Raw genomic sequence first — 8,071 nt, forward strand, 5'->3', positions numbered from 1 at the left:
GTATATTTCTCCTCTCTCTATTTGCATATTAGCCAGTGCAGTGTCATGTTCCAGGACCAGGGAATTGGATGAGCAGTGGCCAAGACCATTCAACATCCCAATGAGTTGAGCTGAGCCAGTCATGTGTCGGACTGCCATGGCAAGTGAACACTGCTTTGGCATGAGCCATCGTCCTCTTGTTGCCAATGTAATGATATCCTGACAGGAGGACAATATTTTCCTTCCATCCTCCAAACTGACGCTAACACGCTCATCTGTTGGTTCTGATGCAATTCCAGATGCCCAGGCAATGAAGTTGAATAGCTGGTGGGGCACTAACTTGTTGGCTTTTTCTTCAGTGAGGTCACAGGCAGTGGGAGGCCAAGGCAGTTTGTCTGAGGATTTTGCGGCTTTATGGATGATGTTCTTCAGGGCAAGTGCAGCATGATATAAAAGACGAGAATCTTCAGTGGGGTCATAGTCGATCTTCCCTCTCTCCATCACCAGATGCAGCTCTTCATCACTGTCCTCAGATGAGGATGCGGCATGGCCCTGGACAATCTCTTCAGGTGGCAGTGTGTCTTCTGATGTCTTGCTTTTTTTGGACAGGAACCTTGTATAATCCCTGAAGCAGGTAAAGTGATAACGGGCTTCACAGGCAACCAAGTCCCTTCCTCTAATATGTAGGAGAAGCCCCTCATCGTTCTTTCTTTCAGCAGCAAGAGTCAGTTGGCCACCTGAAACGGTTTCACAATGTGTTAGTTTTTCTTTGACTCTTTTTCCACTGTGTTTTATTAGTTTGTACTTCTCACGCCTGCAGATGATGCACTGAAGAGGCAGAAGATGTGAAGCACGTTTACATGTAGGTACTGATAAACCGGTGGTAGACCGTAGAGTTTTGGATGGTCCTTCCTCAACATCCTCTACTTCTAATCCTAAACAGAAAACAGATAAGACAACAAACTTAATTAATTCCCCAAGTAAAAAAAAAGTGTACTTAATATATACTTAATAAGTACGTTTTATTGTATTTAAAGTGTACTTCAAAAGTGTGTATTTAAAGAATGTTATTTTGGGACAACTTATAGTATACTTAAATGTACTTGAAATATAATTAAGTAGAGCTTAAACACATTTTAAGTTGACTTTTTTGTACTAAAATTAAACTTTGTATAAGTGTACTTAATATACTAAAAATATATTTAACTTTAAGTACATTATAAGTATACTAACCAAGTCACTTTAAAATGTGTTTAATGTTTACTTTAGCATGCGGAAAAGTGCATTTTAAGTACATTAGAAATCTATTTTAACGTCATGAGAAAGTACTTTATAGTATACTGCAGAAGTACATACTTAAGTTGTGTTATTTTGGGACAACTTATAGTATACTTAAATACACTTGAAATATAATTAAGTAGAGCTTAATCACATTTTAAGTTGACTTTTTTGTACTAAAATCAAACTTTGTACAAGTGTACTTAATATACTAAAAATATATTTAACTTTAAGTACATTATAAGTATACTAACCAAGTCACTTTAAAATGTGTTTAATGTGAACTTTAGCATGCGGATAAGCACATTTTAAGTACATTAGAAATCTATTTCAATGTCATGAGAAAGTACTTTTATAGTATACTGCAGAAGTACATACTTAAGTTGTGTTATTTTGGGACAACTTATAGTATACTTAAATACACTTGAAATATAATTAAGTAGAGCTTAATCACATTTTAAGTTGACTTTTTTGTACTAAAATCAAACTTTGTACAAGTGTACTTAATATACTAAAAACATACTTACTTTAAGTACATTTCAAATATATTCACAAAAATCGCTTTAAGTACATTTTAAGTGTATTGACTCTAAATGTATTTTAAGTATACTACAAGTAGATTTTACTTTAAGCACATTTCAAATATATTTATTTTAAGTACACTTTAAATATATTTCAAAAGTATATGAAAAAAACATTAATGTAATCCCCAGTTACTCATTTCCATTGTACATTGTCTTGTTCACAACCATCAGCCATTCACATGAACCTTCCTTTCACCTTCACTTCAGACAACAACCACTGCCTCAACCAGGATTCGAACCCACAATTCACTGAACCACAGACCTGCACTCTAACCACTAGACCACAACTACCTGTTCTTTGACAGGCACAATTACGTTCTTGAAGTAATAGTCTTGAGTAGTACACTTTAAGTATACTTTTATATACTTAATTATAATACTTAGAAATCATTGGTGGTGGTATGCTTTTATCGAATTAAAGACACTTTTACATGTTTAATTTGTGCACCAAAAAGTACACTTAAAGTGCACTTAATACACTAATAACACAACTTAAGTACAGACTTCAGTATTGTGCTTAAAAGTTTAATAGGTAAGGCCTTACATGCCTTTTTAAGATCTGTTTGTGCTCTTCAATATGGTGTTTTTACCATGAAAATACATTAACAAAATGGAAGGTGGAAGGTTATTTAATGTTACAAAGCATAATGAATAAATAAGCCTAGGTTAAAATACACTAAAATGATGGTTTAAAAAAGTACCCAGGTGAAAAAAGTGTACTTAATATACTTAATAAGTATGTATTTTTGTATTTAAAATATACTTCAAAAGTGTGTATTTAAAGAATGTTATTTTGGGACAACTTATAGTATACTTAAATACACTTGAAATATAATTAAGTAGAGCTTTAACACATTTTAAGTTGACTTTTTGGTACTAAAAATCAAACTTTGTACAAGTGTACTTAATATACTAAAATCATACTTAACTTTAAGTACGTTTCAAATATTCTTTCTAATACCAAACTTTAGCACATTACTTTTAAAATACAAATACACTTAAAATACACTTAAAATATACTACACTAACAGTATGTTTTCAAATACAACACTTAAGCACATTACTTTAAAAATACAAATACACTTAAAATACACTTGAAGTGGTTCAAGACAACAAGAAAAATAACATAAAATCTTTATAAGTGAGTACATTTCATTAAAGACAATTAATATTAGTGTCAAAAAGGCAATATAGTAAGTATGCAAAAAAATATGCATATTTGTAAAGGTCGTAAAATAAAGTTTAGGTATATATAACTGATAATGTATATTTTCTAACACTATGTTTGAGTACATTTTTTAAGAACAAAGTTTAATACATTAAACTAGCAGTACATTTTCTAATACCATACATTACTATAATGGTGTACTGTGTATGATTTTTTGTAGTTTATTTCCAAAATTCATGCTGGAAAAAGGGGAGTCATTCATCATCATCATAAATTGAGGTTCTTGTCCATGTTCCAGATATAGACATTTTTTGCTAGGAAAATGACTGTACTTTGGCCAGTAATTAGTTTATTTATTTTGTAAATATAGTTACAATACATTTAAATACACAACACTAATAGTGTATTTTCTAAAAACAATCTTTAGCACATTACTTTAAAAATACAAATGTACTTAAAATACATTTAAATACAATACACTAATAGTGTATTTTATAACACTACACTTTAACACATTACTTTTAAAATATAAATGTACTTAAAATAGACTTAAAATAGAATATACTAATAGTATATTTAACAATACCACACTTAAGCACATTACTTTAAAAATACAAATGTATTTACAATACATTTAAATACAATACACTAATAGTGTATTTTTTAATAAAACACTTTAGCACATTACTTTTAAAATACAAATGTACTTAAAATAGACTTTAAATAGAATATACTAATAGTATATTTAACAATACCACACTTTAGCACATTACTTTAAAAATACAAATGTATTTACAATACATTTAAATACAATACACTAATAGTGTATTTTATAATACTACACTTTAACACATTACTTTTAAAATACAAATGTACTTAAAATAGACTTAAAATTGAATATACTAAAAGTATATTTAACAGTACCACACTTAAGCACATTACTTTAAAAATACAAATGTACTTACAATACATTTAAATACAATACACTAATAGTGTATTTTATAATACTACATTTAAGTACATAACTTTTAAAATACAAAGATACTTAAAATACACTTAAAATATAATACACTAATAGTATACTTTATAATGCTACACTTTAGCACATTACTTTTAAAATACAAATGTACTTAAAATACATTTAAATAGAATATACTAATAGTATATTTAACAATACCACACTTTAGCACATTACTTTAAAAATACAAATGTATTTACAATACATTTAAATACAATACACTAATAGTGTATTTTATAATACTACACGTTAACACATTACTTTTAAAATACAAATGTACTTTAAATAGACTTAAAATTGAATATACTACTAGTATAATTAACAATACCACACTTAAGCCCATTACTTTTAAAATACAAATGTACTTAAAATATATTTAAATACAATACAATAATAGTGTATTTCATAACACTACACTTAAGTACATGACTTTTAAAATACAATTGTACTAACAATACATTTAAATACAATACACTAATAGTGTATTTTATAATACTACACTTAAGTACATAACTTTTAAAATACAAAGATACTTAAAATACACTTAAAATATAATACACTAACAGTATACTGTATAATGCTACACTTTAGCACATTACTTTTAAAATACAAATGTACTTAAATTAGACTTAAAATACAATATACTAATAGTATATTTGACAATACTACACTTTAGCACATTACTTTTAAAATACAAATGTACTTACAATACATTTAAATACAATACATTAATAGTGTACTTTATAATACTACACTTAAGTACATAACTTTTAAAATGCAAAGATACTTAAAATACACTTAAAGTATAATACACTAATAGTATACTTTATAATGCTACACTTTAGCACATTACTTTTAAAATACAAATATACTTGAAATACATTTAAAATATAATACACTAATAGTATATTTGACAATACTACACTTAGCACATTACTTTTAAAATACAAATATACTTAAAATACATTTAAAGTACAATACACTAACAGTATATTTTATAAAACTATATTTAAGTACATAACTTTAATAATACAAATTATTTTAAAATATATTTAAAATACACTTAACTATAAGTATATTTTTAAATACCATACTTAAGTACTGTACTTGATAAGTAGAGTGTACTTAAAATATACTTTCAGACAATTAAATATATTTAAAGTACACTTAAGTACACATTTTTTTGACCTGGGTCTAGATGCATGAGCCACATATTCAACTATTCCCACAATTCATTATTTCATTTTTGCACATGTTTGTCTTCCTGCCCAAAACTCACATTTTGCTATCTCAGAAAATTAGAATATTTTAAGGGTATTTTGAGGAAATCCCAATATTCTTCAGAAAAAAGGAAAATATTCGGTTCCCATCCACTCAGTTGAAATATTGTACTTTCTAAACTACATTTCAATGTTCAAGTTTTGGTTAGTGTGTGCAGAGTGTGTGCAGAGTCACAGTTGGCGACGTGTGCAACCCCTTGGACTACTGATACTCCTGGACACTTTGGTGGTAACTTTATTTTGGCCACCCAGCACAGGTGACACTATGTACACTTTATTTTTTGGTGTGTGTGTGTGGAGTGACACAGGGGGTGACCCCCTCCCCCCCATCCTTTTCCCAAGGAATACAATGGACATTGTATTAGGCAGAGAGACTATGGACACTCCTGGACACTTTATGGCCACTTTGTCTTGGCTTTTATGTGCCACTTGGCACATGTTAACACTGTGGACACCTTATATTTTGGTGTGTGTGTGTGTAGAGAGAGAGAGAGAGAGAGAGAGAGAGAGAGAGAGAGAGAGAGAGAGAGAGAGAGAGAGAGAAGAGAGAGAGAGAGAGAAGAGAGAGAGAGAGAGAGAGAGAGAGAGAGAGAGAGAGAGAGATGCAAAAATGAAATAAGGAATTGTGGGAATAGTTGAAAATGTGGCTCATGCATCTAGAGTTAATGAATGTTAAACATTCTTGATGAAATTATGGAAAAAACAACTTTTACATGTGACTCTAATTATATGATTAGCACCTGTATGTGCGTGCACGTGTGGCATGTTCACATAAACAACCTTCCCTCCACTAATCACAGGACAATGAAAAGGACCCCTAATGAAACATGTTTCTCATCTCAACAGAGTATAGGCCTATACGGCAGCATACATACATACATTCTCATTGTCAGGGTTGGGTAGTCTGGCTTCATAAGTTACAATCACGCACCTGCTATTGGCAGCCATTCACTGCACCAGTTAATTAGTGAAATCATCTGGTGATTTCACCTGGATTTGTCCAGGTGACTTCACTAATTAACTCTAGCAATGAATGACTGCAACAAATTGTGCGGGACTGTAACTTCTGAAGGCGGACTACCAAATCCTGCTCATTGCTCTATTTGTGCTTTTATTTTCTGATACTGTTGAACTTGTAACTTATTTTTCTCACTGCATCGGTCAGCACAGCAATGGTTCATTCTGATTCTAACCTTCTGTCACAGCATTGTTGAAAAGCACTGCCTTCTCCTCCCTCATCTGTGCTCTTCTTATGTTGGTCAAGTTGGTAAAGTGTTGGTAGCAGCCTGCTTTTATTTGTAAAAGGTGTTATGGGTCCATCGCTATCCACTACATGCATGCAGCATTGCATGGTTGGCGATCGTCTTTGAAATTGAAATTCCCCCGCGCGTTTACAAGTGTCTCATTGTTATGACGTACGTGTACATGGAAATTACTCAATGCAAGAGCACACAAGTCATTGAATGTAAAATTTATTACTGCAAATAAAAAAACGTTTTTAATTATGAAAACGGCTGGGTTTTTTTTATAGCCTGATGGTAGCCTTTGGTAGCCGATGCTCTCATCCACTGGTGTAGTCTACAACAATAAACGTGTTTAACATACCACAAACAGGATGACGCATGGAGAAAAAGTGACAAACATTTAAGTATTTAAGATTCAATAATTAACTATTACCATCGAAAACAACAGTGAAGAAAGGAGTAATATGAATGACGACCAACTTCTGGAGATGTAAACAGTGAAGCTCGCTGAAGAGGAAACCTCACTTTACCCTATACGAAGGTCGCACCCCACTGTACAAAACACATCACAAGACCTGTTGTATTAGATACTCTTTATTTTTTAAGGATATAACTGAATGAGATTAGGATATAATTACATGATTTGACTTCGGAAGACGATCTTCTTTGATAACACTGACAGTAAGTAATTACTTCCCATCTGCAGCAGCTGATTTCATACCATGCAATCTGATTGGTGTTTGGTGCAGTTCCGTGACCATCGGAGCATTCTATTTGCTGGTTCGATATAGTAGGTTTTCGCTTTTGCCTTTATCGCTTTACTCGGATAAAATTATGATTTTTAAAAAGTGTGTTAGAACCGTGAGTGCCAACAAGCTTTATTCTGCTTCATTTAAATCAACAATGCACTGGGGAAAGTTGTCGGTTATCCCTCGCCAGTTTTAACAACGTTGATTGCTTATGAGCCCTCGGCCCTCCACCTACAGTCTGCATTTTTCCTCCTGTAGGCAAGTATGTTCAACTGCAGTGTGCAGGGCGGGGGGCAGGTCTGGATCACATCTCCCTCCTCCCCCCTGAGCACATCTTCCTCCTCCCCCCTGAGCACATCGAGTGCCTCCCCCTTGTCATTCAGCGGCAGCGCTAAGCTTCTACATGGGAAGAAAAATAGCTCTGTGGAAGTCACTGCACCGTGCAGAGCAGAGACGCAGAGTTTTCACAAATAAAATCGTAGATCCACTCTCTCTACTCCACTAATGTATAATGGTTTGGTGAGTTTAGGAAACACGAGCGGGGAGCTTTGAGTGAACCGCGCGATGAACAGCACGCGACCCTGTTCAGTATAATTTATTAATCCCGATGGAAATTAATATAAGCTAGTATTATTATTATTAGCCAATATAAGCTACATGTAGTATTTGTTAACGCATGGGTCTAATTTGAATTAATATTACGTGTCTCTTCTTAGTATCTTAGTTTGAAGACCAGATATTTGGTGCCAGTTTCTAATATTCGAAAGATAG

Source organism: Engraulis encrasicolus, chromosome 24, assembly GCF_034702125.1.
Source record: "Engraulis encrasicolus isolate BLACKSEA-1 chromosome 24, IST_EnEncr_1.0, whole genome shotgun sequence".
In the NCBI taxonomy this organism is placed as follows: Eukaryota; Metazoa; Chordata; class Actinopteri; order Clupeiformes; family Engraulidae; genus Engraulis; species Engraulis encrasicolus.